The 25,682-nt window shown below is 46.0% G+C and overlaps 1 long non-coding RNA gene across 1 annotated transcript; it reads left to right on the plus strand.

Annotated features, from left to right (window-relative positions):
- Positions 1–9,876: 9,876 nt before the first annotated feature.
- LOC137862639 (uncharacterized) lies at positions 9,877–19,620 on the plus strand. Its single transcript, XR_011100447.1, has 3 exons — positions 9,877–10,063; positions 11,157–11,270; positions 17,796–19,620. It is a non-coding gene; the product is annotated as an uncharacterized lncRNA (long non-coding RNA).
- Positions 19,621–25,682: the final 6,062 nt, after the last annotated feature.

Genomic DNA, 25,682 nt, shown 5'->3' on the forward strand with positions numbered 1-25,682 from the left:
CCCATCCCCATCCCTGTCCCCATCCCATCCCCATCCCCATCCCCATCCCCATCCCCATCCCCATCCCCATCCCATCCCCATCCCGTCCCTATCCCATCCCCATCCCATCCCCATCCCATCCCCATCCCATCCCCATCCCATCCCCATCCCGTCCCTATCCCATCCCCATCCCATCCCCATCCCATCCCCATCCCATCCCCATCCCATCCCCATCCCGTCCCTATCCCATCCCCATCCCATCCCCATCCCATCCCCATCCCATCCCATCCCCATCCCATCCCCATCCCCATCCCCTCCCCTCTGACCACTCTGCGCCATCCCCCCCAGCCACCACAGCTCCCGCCCGGAGCGCAGGGACCAGCAGGAGCGGGCCGGGGCAGTTGCAGCAGCCACTCTGGTGTGTTCTGAGCAGAAGAAAGTGCCTGGAACCATGTTCCTCTTCCTAATTCAGCGTATGCTAAGTGCTGACCTATAGCCTTTGGGTGTTGTTTTTCTGTTTTCCTCTTTTTTTTTTTTTTTCTTTTCACAAAAGGGTAGGGTCTCCTGTGCAGTTTCCCACAGACATTCCTGCCCGCTCTGGCTTTAGCAGGGAGGCCCAGCACAAAGCCCCCTTGTCCCGCTGAGGGCGAGGGCCCACACGCGCGGGCTGGCGGCTGGCCCTGTCCCCTGTCCCCCCGCTGTGCCCTCCTCCTGCTGGCGCCAGCGGGACCGTGCTGAAATACCAGGAACCTGCACCCGACCGCCTCCTGACGTCCTGCAAGCAAAGCACAGCTGCCAGCAGCACCCGGCACAGCTCCAGGCTGGACTGTTTCTTTACTGGTGTAATTAAAATAAAAAAGGATCTAAATGACCTTATACTGATTCAATATCTCACCTGCTGTTACATTTTCTGAGATCCCTTTCAGATATTCACGCAAAGAAGGGAAGCGTGGGGGTCATTTTCACCAGGATTCAGTTTCTGAGGGCACAAAGTGCCTTTTGCTCACCTGCTTCTGCACATGACCCCGGCAGGAGCCATCGGAGCTCACGTTGCTTGTTGTCCCCAGTGCCTGGATACGCCTCCCCAAAACGAGGGACTGCAATTTGCAGCGGCCGTGTGAAAACGCACGAAGGGCAGCAAAGGTGCCCATGAGGGGACGGGAAGGCATTGCGGGGTCCATGCTCCTGTCCCATGCTCTGGCCGTGCTCTGCGTGGTCCTGACGTGGCTCTGCAGGCTGTGAGAGATGAGGGCTCCCTGCAGCTTCCACCCAAGTGTGGCTGCCACCGGGGGCTGCAAGCGGTGCCCCAGGAGCCGGGGTCCCACTTGGGCAGTGGCTGTGATCGTTGGGCTGGTCCCTGCGGCCCTGCAGAGACCGTGTGCTCGCCCCCCAGCAGCTCCTCGCCCTGCGGAGGGGTTCCCTGCTCTGAGAAAAACCCGCGGCAGCCACGGAGGTGGTAGCAGCCTGCTCCAGCAGAGAGGCTGTGGGCACCGGGGCTGGGAAGCCTCCCGGGGAGGGAACGCGTGCCCTGATAGCAGAGCGATTTTACATGTTTTGGAGGAGATATTTAAACATCCCCAGAACAATCTGGGCTAAGAAGCAAATGCAGAAGAGAAATTGTGGAGAGACGCAGTCCTGCCGGGGACAGCGTGAGCCTGACCTTACAGAGGCATGTGGAGAGCGGCAGCGGGAGCAGCGCGGGGATATTGTTTTTCAGGCCCGTGTCACCAAGGGCTTGGCAGCCACAGAAAACACTTGAAATGGCAATGGGATGACATTAACTCACTTTCCCAATCCACACATGCACATGGCAACCTGGGGAGTAGGAAAGAACTTACAGAGGGATTTCTCAGCCCCGCGAGGCACGGGGTCACGGGCCAGGCCCCCCCGCTCGGGGACGCTGCCACCGGTCCCCGCTCCCCCGCGGCGAGGTTTGCGCCTCCTGCACGCGTGGAGGGGGGCAGCCTGCTCGTGGGCAGCAAACCCGGGCGGTGAGGATGCATTCTGTGAAAAAGCACAAGTTTTGCTTCCTGGTGTGGTTTTCCACAAGAGCTGCAGGGTGCCAGGTGCCCAGGTGGCTGAGCTGCCCCCACAACGGAGGCTGTCCATCAGCGTGGGAGCAGGGGTTGGCACCCTGTGTAATTGGGCTTACTGCTGGAAGAGGATCAAACCAGGATCTGAACGGGTTTCAGAAACACCCAAAATGCTTATATCTACAACAAAATACATCTGGGATTGTTGTAATTGATGATAACACAGAAAAATAACACGATAAGCTGCAGCTAATCCTAGGCAGCCCATGATACAACATCAAGGGCAGATTATTGCTGGTGCTCAGAAACACCGGGTGAAGCACCTGGCAGTGGCTGCTCTCAGGGACGGGAAGCTGGACCAAGCCGGATTTTGCATATTTCAGTCTCCAGTTTTCTGAATGATGCTGGCTGTCAGCGGGAAGGCACAGGCGTGACTGCTGCCTTGCAGGATGCCAGCTGCCTCCGCGTCACGGCAGGTTGCGGAGCAGAGACGAGGGCGGATGGGGAGAGGCAAAGGAAAGTTAAAGTCAGCACCGAGGAGGACCCGAACGCTCAAACTGAGCCGGGCCAGACGCCAACGCCAGTTATCACTGACGGCCTCTGAATAATGAGTCTGTGCTATACTTAGCTCTTTGCTAGGAAGAGACAAAATCATCCCATGACTAAACACAGCTAAATCTCTGCAGTAGTCATGGCCCATAAATTGACGACAAATTGACAAAAGGGAAAGATGCTCAACTATGAGAAAGAGAGATTTTGGGCTTCCTGTTGACTCACCAGCAGTGTGTATCAGGACAAAACGATCCCCAAAGAGGTGTCACTGGAGCATGGCTTCGACAAAAATAGCTGCTGGCTGAAATAATGTCAGTAAAATTTAGGAATTAGTAATCATTTCTTAACCAAGCAGAGCTCCTCTCTTCTTTTGACATGATGCTGCAGATGAAGCCAGACTTCCCGTCTCCTTTGAGTTCATCTTTATTTGTCTGTAAGGTCAGGAGTTTATTGGGATCACTGAGGACAGGGGAGGAAAGATGTATTGGGCCATCTGCGGAGAGCTGTCGTTCCTAGTGCCTCACTCCGTGATTTAAAATGTCTCAGCAGTACACATCTCTCAGGGCAGATCAGTGCTTTCTAAGATGGATTTTGCCAGGTCCAACTGTGTGTTTTTATCCCTCACTGATGTGCCTGCTGCTCATATTGCCTCAGGTGTGACTTTGAAGCAGGCAGCAGCTCTCCTGCCCTCTGACTTTTGCATCTGGATAATTAAAGCCAGGTCCTCAGCGCCCCTTCCCGCACCCTGACGGGCACCTCGGAGAGCCATCATCTCCTGGAGCCGAGACCTGGCCGGAGGTGGGGAGAATGAAAAAAGCAGAGAGCCCATCGGGTGCTGAAGTGTGGCTGTGAGCTGCCTGGACAAGACGCACGACCCCACGGCTGCTGCAGGCGGGGGATGGCCCGGAGCCTGCCCCGTGTCCCCTCCCTCGCCACCCACCGCTGTGGCACATCGGGAGCATGGGCACAGACCTTGGCAGGATCCAGCCCTGGCACGAGGGGAGTGGGGGACTTCAGAGACCAGACCCGTACGGAGCAGACTGTAAAGGCTGCAGGAGAAGAGTGGTGGTGGGGGAGCAGAAAAACCTTTCTTAAGGATTTCTCAATTTCTTCAGGAATCCCGCATGGAGGAAAGGGCCAAATTTCTGCCCGGAATTTATGCTGACCTGTTTTGTGGTGAAGAAATAAAAAATGTTGCTGCAGAAAGAGGAACGAAGCCTTGCAGCTGCTGAAGCTGGATTTTTGTATGTTAACCAGAAGGTTGGTGCCACTGGGCTGCCAGACGACCCTGACAAACGATCCTCAGAGAGCAGCCAACACTGCTGCTGTCCCACGGGCAGATTCACGGTGATACTGCTAATATAAAGTTGCTGCTTGACTTACTCCTTGACTGATGCAAGTGAAAATTTGGCCCAGAGACAACAGAAATGGACAACAACCATAAATACTCGGGATGCCACGAACTAGTTCCAGTTAGAGAACGCACTGGGATGGGCTGGTGTTGGAGCTTCCGTGGCACTGCGCGAGCTGCTCGAGTCTTTTGCCTCTTAGAGAACAGTTTGTGTGCTGCAAACCAAGAAGCCAGTGCTATGGTTAAAGGGATTACTTCAAACTATGCTATGTTTTCTAGTGAGAGAATCTGTGGTATTACATTCTTGGCTAATTTTCAATTTTTCTCTTTTGTACAAACATAAAGGGATAAATGAGGTAGAAAGTACTGTTCTACAGCTGGTTTTGGTTAAGTTTTTGCCCCTCTTCCATGAACATAGTAGTAAAAATACAGATCTGGTTGAAATATTTTTGAAGAAATTTTCATTTCCTGGACGCTCAATCGGAACAAATTGATCAAAGGAGAAAGACAGAAAAATAACTGGAAGAGACTAATCAAGAAGGCAGACAAATGACAATTAAAGCCAGGCAGCTCTTTTTCTGTTGTTCCTGTATGTATTGATTTTACCCGTGGTTATTTGTAAAGAGATGCATGATTGCAGCAGAGAGCAAATAAAAACCCTTCATTTTCAGCTTGAAGAAATATTTTGTGGCAACATAGTATGTTTTTTTCACTGGTTGTGATCAAATGAGTCATCTAGTTTATAGTCAAAAATAGATCCAGTAATGCAGATTAAAAAATAAAACGGCAATGCATGTGGTTACGGACACAGCTGTTGTGATATGGGTTTCCTAATTTGGCTATATTCATGCAAGGTTTTTCTTCCAAAGATTTACGCAGTCAGTTTCATCATCAAAAGATTATTTGTAGTGAGTAAAGCTCCTAAAATCATGTATCAAAGTCTCTGAATTCAGCGATACTAAAATCCATAAGAAAACGACATGTAGCATTTACAAAGAAAATGAATCACCCTTTTTGCCTTTTTACTTTGAATCCTCTAGGACTTTTTTTGACTTTGTCTTTGCCAAGGGACTCCTGCGCCTGCTGGGGCCAAGCTCTCTGCTGTGCCCGTGGATGGGATCCCTGGGGCAGAGCTCCAGCTGAAGGCGTTACAGGGCTGCCACCCTGCATCCCCATTGCCCTGCCAGTGCTGTGGCTGAGCCCGGGGTGCTGGTGGCTGCAACCTTTGTCCGGCTGGCTGTGCCACCAGGGAAGGGGTGCCTTTATCCCACCTGGTGTGAAGACAAGTCCTGGGAAGGAGGGAGATGAGTCTGGAGGGGACACAACCTCTTGAGAAAGCCGTGGGCGTACACAAAGAAGCTAGGAAATGTCCTAGAAAAGATATTCCAGGGTGAAGAGTTGTTTTCAAGTGACGCATGTGGCTGTAGAGGGTCAGCGGATGGCCGCAGGGGGCATTGGCTGCTCATGTGGTGGGAAATGCCTGGAGAGGATGAGGGTGGCAAGGACAAGGCCAGTTGTTAGCGAAAATGACCATGGGAACCAGTGGTGGTGCCTGAGCCGTGTCGAGGCCCTCCTGGAGCAGGAGAGGTTTGGTCCAGGGCTGTAAATCTTCTAGCCCTCAAACGGCAGAGACCTCCTGATCCAGCAGCCCTGGTGTCTTGTTGTGCACAGTGAGTCCATGTAAATAAAGCAGCGGTCTGCTCCTTCAGTCCTGTGCCAAATGTCATCCTCCGTGTAAGTGTCTGTATCAGGCTGTGGAGCTGTTTTTATTTAAAGACCAAAATGTTATGTCATGTAGGCCTTTGCTATCAGAGTGAGAAATCTTACTAGTGCAAGGATATTAAACTAACAAAAGTAATTTTGAAGAATGCTGTAGTTAAGATACAAACACTAGAAAACTAGAACTAACCTTATCTGATGCTAGTCTTTACAGTCTGACATTGAGTTTTATGGGATAAATACTTTTTAATTTTGACTTTCTAAAAGTCACATCTGAGGATGGGACAACTCAGGAGTCTCAAAAAGAAAACAAACAAACAAAAAGAAACCTCAAAGCAAAGATTTCTCCTCTACAAAGTACCTTCCCAATCAAAAAACAAACCCACAGGTCTCTCTTCCAGCTCCAACTTCAAACCCTCTTTTGAAAGGATTTAAGGTTGGCTTTTAACAAAACATGCACTAGTGCCTGCCAGCCCCGCTGAATGCATCCCTGCACCCTAAGACAAGCAAAGGGCGAAGCACTTCTCTCGGTATCATTTGTGAGGAGAATGCTGGTTTTGATGGCTGAGTTATGACTGTTTTCCCACTTTCTTATTTTTTGGTTGCCCCTCACAGCGTGTAACCCAAGGCGCCTCACTTACCGAATACGTGTGTAATCACAGGCACCGTTTGGAAAAGTTTCCTTCTGCGGGATAACGTGCTGCCACTTAAATCCGTCCCACAGCGTTCCAGTAATTCCTTTTAAAAGGCCACCCTTATCACCCCCATTATTCATTGCAGAAGGACCCATTGTAGTTTGATAGTAGGTGTCCTGTTTTCTTAAATTAATGATATGCTGCACAACTGCTAGCATATATTTAAGTTGCCATTTACTATAGTAATAAATATTAATCAGCCTCTAAAACAAGAAGTATACCATTGTTGGAAAGAAGTAAAAGAAAATTTTATGTTACCCTAGGCTGTCTTGTTCCTGCAGGGACACAAGAAAAATGGTGTTTATCATTTGGTATTTCAATAGAAAAACACTGTAGGGCCTTTCTAAATCCATCTAGCTTAACTGGTATTCTACAAGTTCAAAAAACAGTACGGATTTAAAAGAAAGCATTTATTTCCATATAGTTTTTCAAGTATTTCCAGCTAGTTTTTCAAATGCACTTACAAGTTGATTCCACGCACCACTTAAAAATGAAAGGCATCGCTCTACCATATGGGTTGTTTCCAAGCAATGGCAGAAAAAGTCACAAATGTAAGAGTTTCCATTATTTACTCAAATGGCTGTAAGAGCACCAAACAGCCCAGAAGGATTTCAATTCAAGTATGAGGTTACACGTCTAAAAAGTGAGCCTCGCTTGCTGTTCATGGCTCTTCATTTATCGTTCTTCAGGTGTGGAAGCTAGGAGAAACTTATTTGTGAAGAGCAGGACTGTAACCAGATGTTTCCACTGGCACATTCAGTGACTCTGGAGGAGCAGGCAGATACTCGGGTTGTAATCTGACAGCTGAGGGCAGCATGCAGCCAGCTTTACAGAGAGAAGTTTTGTCTTCCTCCAGAGCCAGTGGCACAACTGGAGCACGCAGGGTTGGTTCAGCTATGATCTCTGAAGTCTCCGAGTTCAAAAGTTTCTCTGATTTTTCCATGTGTATCAGGTTTTGTCCAAATTAATTCGAAGGGCAAGGAACTGAGCAAGTCCTGCTTACAGTAACTGGGAACTTCTGCATCAGGGCTGCCAAGGCTGGGTCTCACGCCATAGCGACAAAGCAATATTTCCCATCAGAAAGGCTTTTGGACTTCTGGTAGCACTAATTCTACCTGTTAATCAATAACTTCTTTTGTTTAACTAATGTTTAGCCAAAAATGACAAAGAACTGCCCATGGCAACAACTGGAGATCTGACACACTGAAAACTCCTCTTAAACCTGCTACGATCGTTTATGGGCTGGCATAGGCAAAGATGTGCTCTGAGTGGAAGGAAAGGAGCAGGCCTTTTTCCCCTTGACTTGGTTTTGGTATGAAATTTGGAATCAACTTGCTGGTATGAACTTCCTTTGTTTCCAAAACTGGCTGTATGAGCCCTTGTTGTGGCAACTGCAGTGTGTGGACACCTTTGGGGGGCATCTTTATGAAGCTGGGGGACTGAGCGCCATGCACGGACCTAAATGCTCCATTAGGCAGATAAAATGCCTTTCACAACCTGGCTGAAATAAAAAAGAGCAGCTTAGGTTAGCAGCCCTTTTTATCCCTAACAGTGAATTCCCTTCCTTTTCCCCGTTCGTTTTGGAGTAGATCATTCATGTTCCGCTAACGCAGCGTAGGATTTATGCCTGTGATTTAGTAGGTACGAGCCACCTACTCCTGTCTCAAACACTTCGCCAAAAGTCTGGCATGCAACCCCCTCTGACATTACATGGACATTCTGCGAATTTGTCTCCATTCATCCATTAGTTCTGTGTTAATCTTGTTTATTGCCTCGTTGTTACTCTTTAAAAAATGCCGGCTCATTCGTCTTGTAGAGGCTCCCACTCAGATGCTGTCTGCTAATTTGATTTAAGGCGCTGTAACTCTTTAGAGCTGTCACTGCAAAATATGCCTTCTTTTGGCTCAGGGCTGCTGTAAGGAGCTCATGGTCGGCATCGGCATCAGGATGGACGGGTTGTTAAAACACATCTCTGTCCAAAGTGAGTCTGGACAAGAGAAGCACATCCGAAATGACACGTCCCAGCGAGAGCCCTCACGTTTTCAGCCAGGTTTGGCCAGCTGCTGTGGTGACACACTGGCACTAGGGGCACAGACTCTTTCCCTGGTCCCACAGCAGTGGTGACAAAAGCACAGAAGGCTGCAGGAGGTGACAGTAACCCTGAGGTTTTGCAGCTGCAGAGCAGTGTCCAGGCCGGGTGTGGGATTCTGCTGAGCTGTTGACCTATTTCTCTCATGGGGACACCATTCCCTGCATCTTGGGCATCTCAGTGACCTCCCCGGTGGTTTCTGTGTGGGCAGGTTGCATGCTGAGCACAGCGTTGGTGCCTTCTGAGGAACACAGCACTGAAGTCTGTAGTTGTGGATAAGTCTGGGTGGGAGAGGATGTTTCAAGAATTTAAAAGATAAAGTTACTTTTGTTCTCTGATTGGGTCTTTGAAATATCTCCCTCCTGGGAAATTAATATAAATGAGAGACATACTCTGGTTACTACCTAAATAGCACCAGTATATTAATATTTTAATTCTGTAAAGGAGGCTCAGCAAAATAAACAATGCCAAAATGTAGAGCTCAGTGATGTGCAAAATAGAAAGTCTCTTCTCATTTGCTTGAAGCAGCAATGATCTTGTTTCATTTAAGCTAGATAGCTTACCCTCAGAATGATTGTGCAGAACATTTTTCTGTGTAGGCATCATGAATGGAGTTGAAATACTCTCAAATAATAGCAGTTGATCATAATATAATAGGAAAAATGAGAGAATGATGTTACAGCTTGAAGCATATCAGATGCTATGCAAACAGACTTAATGTGCTCTCAGGCAGCGGCTCCACGACCATTAATACAGAGTCTGTGTCCTGTCACAGGACCCAGCATATAGATTTGATATAGAGCAAGGGTGGATGCACAGTTAAACTCCTGTTGTATTAGCCAGCGTGCACAAGATGATATTGATGTTGAATCAGGCTTTTCTACTGGGTGTGAGATAACAGACAGTATCTGAGCTGTTATAGAGGTGGTGTGGCATAGAATTGGACCTGCAGAATGCATTTATAATCAGTGGGTGCACCATGTGCCCGTGGCATTTTTATCAGGGATTAGGAATTCTAAAGATCCTTTTATGGAACTATCAAATGGTGGCTGAGTTGCAATATGGAGGAGTGATATACAAGTGATATTGAACTTGCATATGAAGCACTGAGAAAATTTAATAAAGAATGAAAGAAAATGAATTGCTTGTGATGGTTGATTGTGACCATGGTGTGTGCAGCAATCACAACCTGCCATGCATACACGTTGAAAGTGTGATTTCAAAATGTGGCTACCAGTCACACGGGAAGCCGGATTTACGGCTCCCAGTTGCATAACAGCATGTGGAAATAAATCTGGGCAAAGGAGATTCCCCAAACTTGTTATTATATAGATTTTATACAGCGCAGTTCCAGGAGAATTTATCTATTAATCACCTAAACAACGGAGGAAACAGAGTGCTACATAAGCATTATGAAGAAAGATGATTTTGCAACTGATGCTCATTTGACTAAGAGTATGAAAATGCAGTGTGCAATCCACGTAAATGGATATTGGCATAAAAGAACATAAAGACAGATTAAATTGCTGTAGTTCCCAACAGGTGACAACAACTGATTAGCTCTATATAATACACCGGTAGGAAGGCAGAAAGGAAGGCAAGAGCAGAAGTCTGGAGGAAGGATGCTGAAGAGGCCAGTGTGCAGGTAAATGGAGTTTGCCATTTCTAGCTGGACAAATTTCATTTTTACAATGATAAGGTAATAAAATAAATGGCTTTGCTAACCTTATCATTATGCTTTGATCTACTGTCTGAGCATTATTCTAATATTTATAGAGAAAAATATCTGCCTTCTAGTGAATTCTGGTCTTTTTGGTTGAATTAGGTACCCAGTAAATGGTGATTACATTTAGGGGTATTCTTATATTATTAAATAGCATAAAATGTGACCAGGGAACACATTAAGGCAGCAACTGGCAGACAGATTAACAAGTTGTTGCTGTGAGGAGGGAGGAGGAAGGGACAGGCAGAGACAGCACGGTCCCACACTCACACACGGACAGGTCTGCTGCCCGTGCTGGCCAGCCCTAAGCCCCCTGCTTGTTTCCACACTGCTGGGACGGGGCTGGGGGCTGCCCCGACCTGGGCAAGGTGAGGACTGAGGGGGTGCATGGACCCAGCACCCCCCAGCCGGGGGGACGGCAGAGCTCGGCCTGTGCCTCTGAGGGTCACTGGGTTCTGGTGTATTTATAATTGCCATTTTATGAGAAGTAGAGAACTGTGCAGTCAAATAATAATAAAAGAATGAAAGAAAGCTCGAGTGTAAGTTAGAGCTACCCAGGGATTTTTCTAATTCATTTTCTGGCCTCGGCTATGGTTTTATGCGTTTCTTTCCTTTAAGCAGTCAATAAAAACACTCCTTGCTATGGCAACTGCCTCCTTCATCACTGAGACAGACATAATGCACCATTCTAAGGACGCTCATGCCAATTAGCACTGAAAACTTTTATAGGCAAAGTATTTTAAAGGAGCTACTCTGTTACATTAGCATTTTCCATTAACCTCTTTATTTTTAATCATTCAAAATGTGTATTAAATGGTCTGATTCCGACTTGCTACGGGTATGATGAACAATGGAAATTTTGCTGGGATGCTGCTTCCTCGGGAGAGACACAGCAGGAGGGAGCATCCTGGTCTTTGATGCACATACAGAGCGTGTCCGTAACCATTCATATTCTGAAGTCCCAGCAGAGCACAATCCTGAATCAAAAGACAAAACTGCTTTTTTTAACTTTCAGCTGCAGTATGGTGCATGCCATATTTGCAAAACAGAGCTTGGCGCGTCTGCATAACTCATTGCTGTGGAAAGAGTCATCAGGATGATGAATTGAAACACAGCCATCTCCATTATGGTATGCCATGTATGTTTTTAAAAGCTATTTTTAAAATTAATACTACTCTGTAATGCTGATAAAGTAGCAAGAATTTATAATTTGTTGCACTCTTTCTAAATCCACATTAGTCTGCTTTCCACTTGACTGAATTATATTTTCTTATAGATATGTTTGTTTGAAATTTATTAATAGTGTATTAAGGGATCAAAACCTTTATTATTTAATGGGCACATCATTTAAAAATGTTACATAAAGGCTGTTGTCCTTACTTTCCACCACTAATTTATACCTGAATATTTTATGCCAACACTGCTAGTGTTCACTGCACGTGCCACATGAACGTTCCTGCTTGTATCACAGGCTTCCTTCTGTTCATCATGGGGCTGAACAAGGTATGGCTTCACCATGCAAGGAGACACCTTGGTTTATGCTACAGAAAGAGTTTATATACATCAATGTGAAATGGGGAAGAAACCTTACTTACACTGCACCAAATCCAAGAGCACCGAAGGAGCCCCGGCAGCCCTGGGCAGCAGGCGCCGCGGTGCCTTCAGGCGCCTGGTTGTCTGCGGGTGCATCACCCCGAGTGTCTCATGTGTGAGACAATAAAAAGTTTGACGTTTGCCCCATTCATCATTAAGATTAACATTTCTATCTCAGCCTTCGTGCAGTATTTCAAATCTATGCGATGTGTTAAGGAAGTTGAAGGGAATGCTGGCAAAACACGGCACGACTTGAACTGCCCCAAACATTTCCCCACGAGGCTTTTCCCTTCATCGCTTCTTGGTACTGGTCAAGGTGGGAAACAGAAGCGTGGCGGTGGAGCTGCAGGTGCCAGGAAGGATGCTGCCTCGGCAAGAGTGTGGTCCAAATGTTCTGGTGGGCATCCTCCATCTCTCCTGTCTTTCAGCACCAGAAAGGTCCCTGCCCTGGGAGTACCCTGATGCGGGACCCCTGCTGCCAGCTGCTGGCTGCAGGAGATGGCCGAGGTCCGTCTGTAAGCCTCATGTGGCCGCCCCAAGCACAGCGTGGTCTGCGTGCTGGCCACCTCTCACCACGCACCACGGACATCCCCTCTCCGTGCTGGATACAACCCACAGGAGCAGGGATGAAGGCTGGGCCGACTGGGCACCATTGGGACACGGTTACACTCTAATTGATCTCGCCTGCCGTCAGAACCACACCGTATGGGATGCCTGGTGCAGTTAGACAAAGACTAGGACATAAATACGCCCAAGAGAAACTATCAGAATTATTAATGGTGTTTTTCTAACCTTTTAAATGAGGTGATACTCACTTTCAACAGCACTGCCAGTGTTGGAATCTTTGATTTTATTTTTTTTTCCAAAGAGGTTTAATTGAGCTAGGTATAAATAGCATATCAGTAAACAAGACCTTTTGGCTGTGTGAATCATGTCTAAAATATTTGTAAGCCCTCCGCAGCCTCTCTGATGGTGAAGAATGTGCTCATTAGACCGGTCCAGATGCATTCTGCAATCCATCGAGAACCTAACTTCTCCAGGAGATAAATCATTGCAGTATTAATGCAGGCAACAAGCACTGCAAGGCTAAGGCAGCTGCTCAGAGGCCCTTGGCGCGTGTGTTTGCTCGGGCTTTCCAGATTCACCGAGTTCCACACAAAAAGGTTTTTGACACAAGAACTGAAGGAACCTGTGTTTATCTTACTCCATTTAATCTACACCCTACCTCTGAGTATTCCAGAAGGGCTCTGAAAAATCCCATAAACAAACCTGTACTGAAAACAAAATGGACACTGGAAAAAACAGTAATTTTTACTTACTTGGAAGTTTCTCAACTGACCACTTACATGACAAAGATCTCTGCCTAATCTTGACTTGGTAATGTAGATGGATTGTCCCCGTCTTCTTCAGGAAAGCATTTTGTTTTCCTCCAGTGATCTCCGTGGCATTAATTACCTATGTTAAAATGCATGTAGAATTTTGCAGCATTGGAAACTCTGTCTTTATTTTTAAAGTCAAACTAAGCATAAAACCATGCGTGTATATGGAGATGCACATACACACTACCTAATTACCTAAATTATAAAACACACTTGCGAAGCTGAGGTTTAAAAGTCGTGATCAAGAGAAGGGAAACAAGTTGGTTACACAATTAAAAGAAAGGAAACCAGAAGGTTGGTACCACACTGGATGGTGAGTGCAAGTTACCTGCCAACACCACCTGCTGCTAACTCCTTTCCTACTCCAGTGGCATCCTTGGTGTTTAGTTACGATTTGAACTGAACACCGGCCTACAAAAAGCCAAAAACAAGTGCCACATTGGCTGTGATCTCTAACATTTATCCTCAAGATCACATGTATTGTACTGGCTGATGTTTTTAAGTCCTCTGTCCCCTGAGAATAACACAGATTATAACAGCTGTAAATGTATGTTATAAAGCATCCCAGCTCTGTTTCAGAGCAACTAGTGCATACTAATGCATCAATACATCTGATATTTCATCATTTCTGGTGGGGATTTAATAGGTTAAAGTTGAAATGATGCATGGCATAAAACATGGCCCAGGTGCCTGGCAGGCATCTGGAGGGTGATTTTGTCAAAGGAATTTTGTTACCTGTGCAACCCTCCACCACTTGGGGCATGGGGATTTATTTTCTTATGGGATAATGAGGTATTTTGCTCTCTGGAAGTAAATATGCACTAATGGAGAGTTTTAGCAAAAGACTACACTGCCGTGCTGAAGAGGCCCTGCACAGAGATATGGAAAGGGACTCTTGGGCTGTAAAGGTTTCACATTATTTTCAAGGTATCACCTGTCTGCTTTATTTCAAAATCTAGCAGAGCTGCTGGCCATATTCAGGAGATGCCCCCACGAGTTCTTGGTGACTTACAGCGTGCTGAGCCTCACCCCAGCACTGCTCGGCGCGCGCTCAGATCCTGCTGCCTGCAGTAATCCACTGTTTCTTTTAACAGCTCTTGGACATTAGATTAAGAGGTAATAAAAACCTCAAACATAATGGATGATTTTATTTTGGTAGCCTAAGTGCTAAGTAAACTCAGAGATGAGAAATATGAAGACAGTCCAAAATCTTAAACCATGTATTAAATTATCATTTTTCAAGTATTTTCTAGGTTAAAAGAAGAACTGCAGCCACTCCCAAACTATATCTGGAACCCTCAAAGAGAGCAAAAGCACAGGTTGTGGTCAGAACAGTGTGAAATGTTCACAAGCAAACTAAGTTTTGCTTGAAATCTCCTCATCCATGAATCTCAGTTTATATTTGCAAAGTCAAAAAGAGACAGGCAGTGATTTTTTTATTTATTTTTGTTTATTTTTTATTTTTTTGAAAAGTGGGAAGATTGAAAAACATGTTCTTGACCATTTCAGAGTTCCCTGTTCTCTAATTACTAATTATTTCCCTTGCTTTTTAATGAGCGCAAGCACACAGAGCTCCTAGCCCACAACCCCCCACAGTGATGCTGGCTGGACAGGACAAGGGGATTCACCCCCATTGGGAACACAGACGGTCCCTACACTGATCTACTCCAGATCTGAAATGACTATCTTCATTTTTTTGTTTTTCACTGAACCTTGCTCTTTGTTGATGTGACGTCTGTGAAGGTCACAGATACGTCTGTGTGTATATGCACACTTTGTACAGAGCAGAAAAACAAGGACGTAGTCTTCAGTAATAAACAAAAAGGCAGCTGATTCCAGTGGATTCGGAAAAGTATCAGCACTGCTACACACACCCCTGTCCTCCTTCATCACTTGAAGACATTGACCATAAATCTGTGAGTCCAGTCACGGACGGACAGTTCCTTCACCCCTGAATAATTCTGCTGAGGTGGTCGAACAAGTGGGTATTTAGTATGAACTGTGATAATGTCATTTGTGATTTGTTCACCAGTCTGCTAAGAACCATTTATCAGGTTTGTTTCTGTATTTCAGAAGTACTGGTTTTCTATAAATCTTGAGAAATCAGAAATTGGACTAATGTTCATATGCAAATTGCATCTTACTGGAATCTATGAAAGCATTTGTAGGCTAGCAAAGTCTTCTGAGCAAAGCAGGATCATCACTAACTTCAGCTGGAGCTATTTTTCACCCGTCTCTTTATTGAACACAAAAGTGTTTTATTTATTTATTTTTTTAACTGCATAATTGAAAGGACAACATCTGGTTACTTATTTGTAGGGTGATCACCAGATACAAAGAGTCAAGTTTGCAGCGATGCAGAATAACACTACGGTCAGGAACTCCCTCAGCAGCTGAAGAGAAAGAGGCGAACAAACCCCAAAGCCGGGCCATTCAGCTGCATCCCTGCGAGCCCACGGGCTGCTCACTGCACATGGGGCTGGCTTCGCCACCTGCACGCTGCTGGTGGGGAGCACCCCTTCCTCAGGGGGTCTGGCCAAAGGAGGAAGAGATATGGATGGCGATGTACTCCTCTGTATGGATCAAATGACAACATCTAGCCGTTGATGCTCATCCTTTAGGTGTAAATTAGAACCAAGGGGCACACACCCAAGTAATAAGGAAATACTCTGCAATAACTCCACTAGGCAAGGTAGCACCCGCCATCTAGAGAGTTGTGCAAGAAATGCAGGGAAACACGTGATAGCAATTAAAATTGTAGACAAAATCTTCCTCTTGATTGCAGAGGGTTCGTGCCCACTTTGATCTGTCCGGTGCTCCTGCACCCGCCGTGAGGCTGCCTGGCCCTGGCTGCAGCCCTGCCACCGAGGAAAAATGTGCCGACCTCCCACCGAAAACACACCCCAATGGGGCACAGAGCGGGCTCCTGAGCCAAACGTTGTTCTTTTGCCACCGAAAGGAACAGAAGTGCTGTGGTGAGTCCCTGTGCAGAGGTCTGTGCTCCCATGTTCCTGGTGGTGTCTGAGGCAAATCACAGCTGTGTGCTGGAACCCACTGGGGATGGCTGTTGGTGAGGGCTCCCTTCTCTGCTGGGCAGCGCACACACGTCTCAGCTTTTCAGCATTTTAACAAGAAACTCCTCTCCTCCTCACTGAATGAAGCAATGAAGGAGATGCTCTATCACTTGAAGTCTCTGAGTGAAGAAAGGGCACCAGCCACAACCCACGGGTGGGGGGCCACAGGGAGGCAGTTATGGAAGGGCAGGGGCTGTCCCGCTGCACCTGAGCGAGGCACACATCAGGATATCAAAAACACACTGGTGGATCTCATTTTTTTTTTCTTAATAATCTTAATTTTTGCTATCTGTTTTTAGCCTGATGTTGCTCTCAGTCCCATCTATCCCTGTCCCATCCTTACTATCTTGAAAAATAAACTAATCATAGCTGAAAATGCTGGGTCAAGAAATGAAAACAAAAACTGTTTATTCCTACGGTAATAGAACAAGTTCTAATGGCAGACTCAGCCCAACAATCTCTTGATCGCAACTCCAGCAAAAACAGAAGTAATTTATTCAATAAATTCTACCTCATTTTCTCGCCCTGCGTTGCCAGTATTCACTATTCTTCTATTCATCACAGTGTGATTTCTGCAGACAATTCTTGATCTGAAGTTCATTTGTAGTTCATCTGCAGAATTAATTTCTTTTTGTTGGACACATTAATGGCATATTACTTGTAATTCTTCTAATGAGGCTTCCAGCATGAACGTTTGGATTTGCAAGTTCAAAATTAGTTTTATGAAAATATTCCCCACTTGGTTAAAATTGATTTACAAAAAAGTCCAAGTAAATTGCTAAATATTCATGAGAAGTGTGTACAAAATACCTCTGAGCAAACATGAAATCACATAGCCAAATATTTTGGGGAGCCATTTCTGTCTGGGAGGCGAGGGAAGCTGGTGGGACCCTCTGCCCACCCATCAGTTGTCCTACCCAGGAGGACCCCATGGTGCTGTGTCAGCATCCCAGCTAAATCTAGCCTGGTATCTGTAATTTTTTAGGTCTTTCCTCAGCTGGCGTTAAAATTTCTCCATCTCAGTTACAACAGGGCCACATTTCACTGGATCAGACACGTAAGGGCTCAAGACCACAACACGCTGGTTCACCTCATGTGGCCTTTGCTCTATTATTGGTTTCAATTCAGTGGTGTCATAAGCAGAAAGCAGGCTGCCTATAAGCCTCGTGGACCAGGAAGAAAAGAAATATTAATTCTTTTGTTCTCTGGAGGAAAGAGAGGTGTGTAGGCTACGGAAGGGACCAGCTGGGTCTGGGTCTTTCTTCTGGCTTCTTCCTCGCCACTTGGCCCCACAAATGGGAGATTGGAGGAAGTGTTGGGTGACCAAGGTCTCTGTGCACCTGCACTCGTTGCTCATGGTCCTGATGTTGGGGGGCTCTGGGCTACAATTTCTTGTAAAAAATCTTCCTACATTGATTTTTAAGCCATTCTGTCAGAGACGTGGACTCCTCTGTGTGGATGCCAAAAACAAAAGTGAGATTCTTTCTGTCAGAGCCTTCAGCAATTTTCTCTGACCCTTGGGCTTATCTGAAAATAAAGGCCGTATTTAAAATACATTTTTTTTTTTCATTTTTTTTTCTTTTTTTTTTTTCACACCATCTCCTGCAGGTGAAGTCCCGTGGCCCTGAAGACAAATGCCAAACTCTCACTGAGATCTGACCCAATGTGCTTCCTCTGGGGGATGAGGGCTGCTGGTTGCATCTGCACCTCTTCAAAAGCCACCAGAAGTCATCCTTCAGGTGAAAACACCCGAGCCCTTTACTCCTTCTCAGTGGGAATGTTTCTGCGGTGGCTTTGGCACCCGACACCCCCTGTTGCAGCAGCTGGGGGCTGGGCAGCTGCCCACACTGGTACCTGTGCTGCTGGCCTGGGGGCTCCATGGCTCAGCCCCGACCGCTGGCAGCCCCCAGCGAGCAGCACAGGCTGTGCAGCCAGCAGCAAGTGCCATCTGGCGTGTTATAACTTCGTGCTGCGATATCAGGATTTTTTTTTTTCCCCTGTGGAAGGCTGTGTATGTAAATGTGATGCTCGCTTCCTCGGCTGCCGGCAGCCAGTGGGGAACTTTGCTCCAGTAAAAACAAACTGAGCTGAGCAAGTCTCTCCCTAATCCTCTCTTATTCTTTGAAACAGGCAGGGCTCAAAGGGATTTGCAGCATGTTTCTCAGGATGAACCACTGGTGATTAACATTCATGCCAGGGCTGCTCCTCGTACATTTTTAATTCCAGTTACGCAAACCTCCGGGCAGATGTAGGGGCACACCAGGATCACAGGTGACCAGGTACAGGGGGCTTGGGTGCCACAGCCTGGAAATGCCTGCGGCAGAGTGGCAGGCAGGTGATCTCTAAGCATTTGGGGTGCATAACATGTGTATTAAAATATACTCCGTAAAAATAATCACAGGTTGCAGAAGAGAACTGACAGCTCTGCAGTAAGGGAAAGGCTTTATACCACCCTGTCATGCCATGCGTGTCAAAACAGATTGCATTGTCTCGAGAACTTGTGTGAGCTTGTATTGCCCTCATTTCTGAAAGAACTGAAGAACGCAGAGAAGGTGAGTAAACTGCCAAGGCTGTGACAAGCCCCCTCCATAGGGTGCCACACTGTGGGGTGAATGGGGGGGTCCCCAGGGCTGGCGCACTGCGTGCCCCAGAGACGCTCCCTCAGCGCTTCTTTGCAGCAGTCATGTTCCGAAAGCAGAACCAGGACTTGCCACCAGCAGGAGCATTTCTCCAGCAAAACATGGGCAAGCATTGCACATGGTAACCCATCCTCCAAAGAGCTTTCACTCATATTTGAAACCTGGCCTTAATCTGATTGTATTTACTTAAAATGAGCAATGACAGATCGATTGGAATTTTGATTGAGAAAGTAGTGAAAGGTCTGGCTCAGAAGATGGAAAATCTGACTATCTGACAACATCATACAGAGACCTCGCCTTAGATAGTAATGAAAAAATATTCCGTAAGTGAGCCTGGATGATTCTTTACATATTTCTTGTTCACTCCTTAGAGAACAATCTCTGTCCCTTAAAAATAGAAGAGAGGAGAAATGTTCTCGCAGCGGCGTTCCAGCTGGACGCAGACGTCCCCCTCCTGATTTATGCCCCACGTGTCGGAGGGGAAACGGCCCGAGCCGCGCGTCCCCTCGGGCTGCTGGGGCACGGCGCTCCGCAGAGCTCCCGCGGGTACCCAGCAGAGCTGTGCCGAGACCTCAAGAGCAAAAATGTTAAGAAATCAGAAGTCCACATTATATATTGAACTTTTACATACATATTTCTACTTTGTTTTAGACTGCGTGTGTTGTCAATGCCAGCAGTCCGTGTACTTTAACTCCAGGATGTCCCTGAGGCACAGGTGTGGGGGAAAGGGGTTTATCTGTGCACTCGTGGTCTCTACAGGGCTGCACAACTGATGTTTTCCTCTATATGGTTCAGCTGAGGTCGTCAGTTTGTCATCACACACAGCCGGCACTGCTCCTCTGCTGCTGCGAGCAGGATTCCGCCTGCCCTGACATGCATCTCAAATATACGAGGAAAACCATGGATAAGAAATTACAGTTTCAGTGTAACTGCTTCAATTTCACGCTGATTTGTGATATTCCTGATATACAGCAGCTACCACATATGCTGGGACTGGGGTTTTGTTTGTTCCAGAGGAGGCAGCAGTAATTCTTCTGTTGTTTTCAGTGGGTGAAGTGTCCACTAACCTCAGCAGAAATTAGCTCAAGCTGTAAGTTGGCAATGTCAAAACATGGGCAGAAATGTTATTAATTTTACAGATTTATCTAGTTACTTTGCATGCTTTATAATATAAACTTTTGCTATAATTTGGCATAAACAGTGTTTGCCTTTAAGGAAGCAAAAAAATAAATCAAGTGCCTTGATAGAAGTCAGCAACATATGCTTATCCATGATTAATTACATGCTACTTTTAAAGCAAAAAACAAAACAAAAAACACGCACACACACACAAAAGCTGTTTGTGTTTGTGTTACAGGGAACAAAAATGTTACAGCATTTTTTTTTTTTAAACTGAGTGCATTTTTAATACCGATTCAGAGAACTTTATATAGTTTTTTAAAGAAGATCCTTCTCTGCAATTAAAAGAACTTTTGATTTTGTAGTGAAAACTAAATTATCTGTAAAGGAAAATTATAGAATCAGAGAATATCCCAAGCTGGAAGAGACCCACAAGGATCATTGAGTCCAACTCCAAAATTATAATTATACAAGATCCTTTGTACTGATATAAGATTGCTGTCCATATAATTCCTCTAGTAATACTTTCATGTCTCTGTTCTCCTCCTTTCAAAACTCATATTGATATTCACAGTCACCACAGATAATTTGCTTGCCATCCCAGCAGAAACACTCACCCAAATTTAAAAATTGGGAAAAAGGGGGCCAAAGTACCTAAGGATTTTATGGATATCTGTGGCAGCTCAGAAGCAGATGTGGACCTCCCACAGCAGCCCGGCTTCTCAGCACAGCCAGCCCTGGAGGGGCAGCTCTGTGCTGGGGGCACACCAGGGCTGGGGCTGACACACATGGGAGTGAGGAGGCAGAAGGGTGGCCAGTGGTGTGCCACCAAAATGTTTTGTTCTCTCTGTGTCCGAAAAATGGGTATTCCCAGCTGCTTCTGCTGCGCCTCGCCTTCAGGATTAACCCTCTTCCTTATTTCTATTCAGCTAGCCCTCTGATATTATCAGCTAAAACCATCTTTTGATCCCAAAAGTCAATATCTAAATCCACAGCACCATGGGCGAGAAGCTGAGTATCTCCTTACGCTGCAGAGCACGGCGCGTCACAGGCTGCTGCCAGGAGAGAGGTGGCGGTGGGATGGCAGCCGGCTGGGAGCAGGGCGATGGGCCATGGGCATGGGGGCTGGAGGGATCCAAACCTCCTGCAGCCCTGCCCGGCTGGGGCTGGCCGTGCCATGTGCCACGTTCCTACATGCCACGTGGTGCTCCTCTCTGGTGCCCAGCGTGAGCGGTGGTCAGCTCCTGGGGGTGCTTGTGTGGGCAGGACACCTAAGTACTGCTGCAGTAATGGGGAGAGTGGAGGGGATGGGGAAAGAGCTCAAAGCTGGAACAGTTTCTGGATGCATCTCCCTTGCCAGCCCCTTTTCTCTGAAAAATGGCCCATCAGCAGCACATCTGAAACCTTATCTGTTCATCATGAGGGGAGCCGTCTGCTTCTTTATCAGTTTACTCTGATGCGATTGGAAAAGCTGACCAGGAGGAGATACAGGAGCCTCACAAATGATTCATCTTTATTTCGGCTTCCCAGAGTGATGTAATGCGCTGTGACAGGCTCGCTGAAATATGAAGCATGAAGCGTCCGCTGGGAAATGTAAAAGGAAGTTGCTATTCCTGCCACTAAATATCTGTAAATATTAAATGGGCTTTACAAGTATTTTCCTAGTTGCTGAACAAATTTAGAGCTTGAAACATTTAAAGGAAGGAAGGAAAGACAGAAACAGGGAAGATACTGACACTGGAATCATTTTTTTATATTTCTTTGAAAAGAAAACACATTTATTTTAGACTTTTTATATGCCACCTGTAAAAGTGAAATGGCACCAGCCATCCTACAATTTGTGGTTTCTTTGGCCTTTCACTGCAAATTAATGAGATGGCTTCTTTGTGTCTCTTTATTTTTATTAGTAGCATTTATTTATGGATTCTTGACATATGATGTTGCCAGTCAGGAGGAGAAGCAGCCAATTATGTTCTCAGCAAACAAACTTAACTTCTCCATACAGAAATGGAAAGGCTAATATCACTCTGCAGCATCTACAGAAAAAAAGTGGTAAAAAAAAAGTAGAGTTAAATCTTCCTGATAATTTATAATATTTTGCTTTGACTAGCATCTTCTACTGATTTGCTTTGGAAAAGTTGTTACAGGCACAAGTAATGGTTAAATGATTGAAACTGGGAAGTGTCTGTAATCACATGCAACTGGATCAACATTTAGCTCTCAAAAAAACCAACCCAATACCTTACCTTGTCCTTAAGCCCTCCCCCAGCTATACAGGCTCTTTAGGACAGGAGCAACCTTTCCATTTATTTATGCATCCCGCATGCTAGGGCCCTGAGGGCACTGATAAGCCTTAACAGCCCAAGCAGCTTCACCTGCTCCCTGCACCTGGCGGCTCGGAGCCCATTTATGCCCAGTGAGGGGGCTCAGCCCCTTCCTGGGCTGTCCTGGGGTGTGTTGGGTTTGGCCCCATAGTGCCTGGCCACAGGCAGGCCCTGTGCATTTACCTCCCCCCTAGACCCCGTGCCTGTCTCACCAGTGTGAACCTGCTTGGAGATTGCCAGACCCCATCCTGACCCTGATGTTTGGGTGGACTTCATGGCTTGGCTTTGGACCTGCTTCCCTGACTGATACCATCCACTCCTGGTCGGAGCTGGTCCCATCCCTGGTCTGCCCTGCTTGCCTTCCTGGGGATCTGGCTTTATTCCTCTGGATCAGCAGTGTAAGTTCTGCTGGTATAAATCTCCCATACCAGGCACACAGGCTGCATCCTGATGCTGCAACTTGCCATTTCTTGCTCCTTGGAGGAGCTTACAGTTTTAAAACCAGCAATATAGCAAAGTGTTAGTGTGCCCCAAAGCTAAGACTTCCTAAAGAAGTTAACGTCCAGATAATAGGAGGAGGAATGCAGCATCCAAGTTATGATGGAGTACTCAGATGTGTAGCAGTAGACATGAAAGAAATGCTTAAGGAGCCAGACAGACTAATGTGAGGATCTGCGTTTGAAATGCATGAATTGGGTTGATCTTACCTTTTGTTAAATTAATCCTATCTTTTTTAAATCTCTGTATTGAATTTATCTATTAATAATTAACTCTTGATGAGAGACATCTTTCTGCATGAGTAGGTTCTGGCTAATGTGATACTCATTAAGGGTGTGAATAGGGAGATTGGAGCCAGCTCCTGCCAGGCTGTGAGTGCTCAGTGCTCTGGTGCTGCATCTGTTCTTACACGCTGTAACCAGGCCTGAATTTGGGGAATTCAGCTGTCATAGTGCAAGCATTTCCATTCCAATCCTGTTGTATGTTGCATGCATGTACTGCTGCTGGATGTCTAAGAAGAGGGCCATTTAACTATGCTGATTAAATACTAATCCCATCCAATCTTGGTTGACAGGCAACAGCAACCTATATACAGCAAAGCCATTTAGATGCATGCATTGCACACAGTTTTAATGGATACAGGCAGGATGTAAACTCTTGGGAAAGCTACATTTCTTTCTGAAGAATGCCAACTAGCCACTAAAGCTAGGGAGCAGAACTCTACACTTAATTGATGTGAAGAGTTGCAGAAGGCTCATAGTATAATGAACTGTAATTCCTCAGGGAGTTATGGAGGTTTTCAGGTAGTCCCTAACTTCAAGAGGGAGCAGAACAAGTCTGAGGTTCATCTCTACTACAACAGCAATCGCTCTGTCACAGGGCTGTAAAAGGCAGGCATAATGTATATATTCTAGATTCAGCAAATCTCTTTTCTAGCAGAGAAGTATTTAGTCCTGGGCCCTGAGCATATGTGACAGATTACTTGTTTTCTGCAATGGGTTTGAGTGCTTCATTTTTCATACCAGTCAGACATTAGTCTGCTTTATGGACAAAAGGTCTGTATCACTGGCATAAGCACTTTTATACACGTGGTGATGAGTTGTGCTCTTTGTGGTGCTGCTGGGTATCGATGCTGGGCAATCCAGCACTGTGCTAATCTAACGGATCTGAGGCGAGTGCCTGCTTCCTTCTGAATTTATCTGTGCCTGTTCCAACATTAGGCAGACATCTGTACCTACAGCAATTGCTCTTTGCTCCATCTGCTACTTTTATGTGCAGTCAGCATGGCCTTGTCACTACTGCCTGTGCTTGGATCGGGGTCTGGGCATCACCTCCCGCAGGCTCCAAGGGCAGCTCAGTGCGAAAGCTGCTGTGTGCTGCTCTGTGGGGATAGACCTGGAAAGGCAGGGTGCATGAAGTCAGACCCTCACTGGTACCACATCGGGAGTGAGCTAGGATGTCAACAGGATAAAGAAGTGATCTCTGCTGCAACCACATTGTGAGTAGAATATTTTTTTCACCCATTTCTTAAGGATTTGTAACTGTATTATTTTGGGCTTGATTTTAAGTAGTGCAATATAAAGTAACTGAATCATGTGGAGCCATTTTTCACCCTAGGGTATGGCAAGTCCATAAAATGAGGCCTGGGACACCAAAGTACTCCAGCTCTTTATCCTGTAACCCATTATAACTAAAGGCTAGCAAAGGGTGTCCCTAGTTAAGCAGTGTTGACCAATTAAAGGCTAATGTATTGGCAGAGGAGTGTTTTGGTATCAATAAATCTTGCTGGTATCCAGTAAGATGTTGGGGTATAGGTTTTGACAGCAAAAGTCACTAGGAAGGTGCCACTCATCCCTATACCAGCCGTTCTGGAAATGCCACACTGATCCTGGGCTTAGCCAGGAGTCACAATTTGCATGTTCCAAAAGAAAACTGCAGAAGCCCAGGATGAGCATTCAGATCAAAGGCTTGGTGTTGCTCGGTCTTGTCTTACCTTCAGGGCACCGCTAAACTGCAGTATGATCTCCAGGGCAGCCCTGAGATGAGCTACTTCAGGGAGCTCCTGCCTTCCACCCTTTAATACTGCCATTTTTACATCAGGACTGTAACTTGAAAAGCAGTGCAGGGGACAGAGACGAAGCCCTGCAGCACGCTATGGGGCAGATTCACATCCTACAGGGAAGGAACTGCAGTCCTGCTTGTGCTGTTGGTAGCGAACAAGCTGACTTCATTGGGATTTCAGCTTGGCCCTGCCATACAGCGTTTTACTAATTGCTGCTCTTAATTAGACTGAATCCCTTTATAGGAAAGACTTGCATGTATGATATTATATTTTGTATTTATTCTCACAAATGTTAAATCATGACAACAGGTATCTTAAGGACAGACTCTATTGGTTCCTATTTCTTGCTCCTGATTCAATGCCTTCTCTTAGGCATTCTCTTAATTCTCTGTTCTTTACCTAGCAATGATCAAACACAGATGTTTCATAGAGGAAACCCTGGAGCAGGCAGCTAGAGCTTGACCTTCCTTTTAAATCAATAGAAAACTCAGAGAATTGAGCATAAAGTAATCTCTACATAAACTCCCTCCTTAGTCTGCAACAATTAGAAGTTGATTTATAGCCTGAAGGCTGAGATTTCACCTATTAGTTTGGCTACTCAGAATGCCTCCTTTCTCCTTAGATGAGTGCCTGATGGAGATACAGCAAGATTTTTTTTTTTAAATCAATATTTATACAATTAGGCTATTCTCTTTTATAGTTATTGCTTGCTTGTATATTTCACAAATAGATTGTACTGGTGCAATTTAGTTAAAATCTGAGCATTTGCGTGTTCAAACTTTTATTACTGCATTGTGATATGTGGATCTGGTCATGCCAAATTCAATATGCCTTTAATGGCCTTTGCTTTGCC

The sequence above is a fragment of the Anas acuta genome, chromosome 11 (genome assembly GCF_963932015.1).
Source record: "Anas acuta chromosome 11, bAnaAcu1.1, whole genome shotgun sequence".
Taxonomy (NCBI): Eukaryota; Metazoa; Chordata; class Aves; order Anseriformes; family Anatidae; genus Anas; species Anas acuta.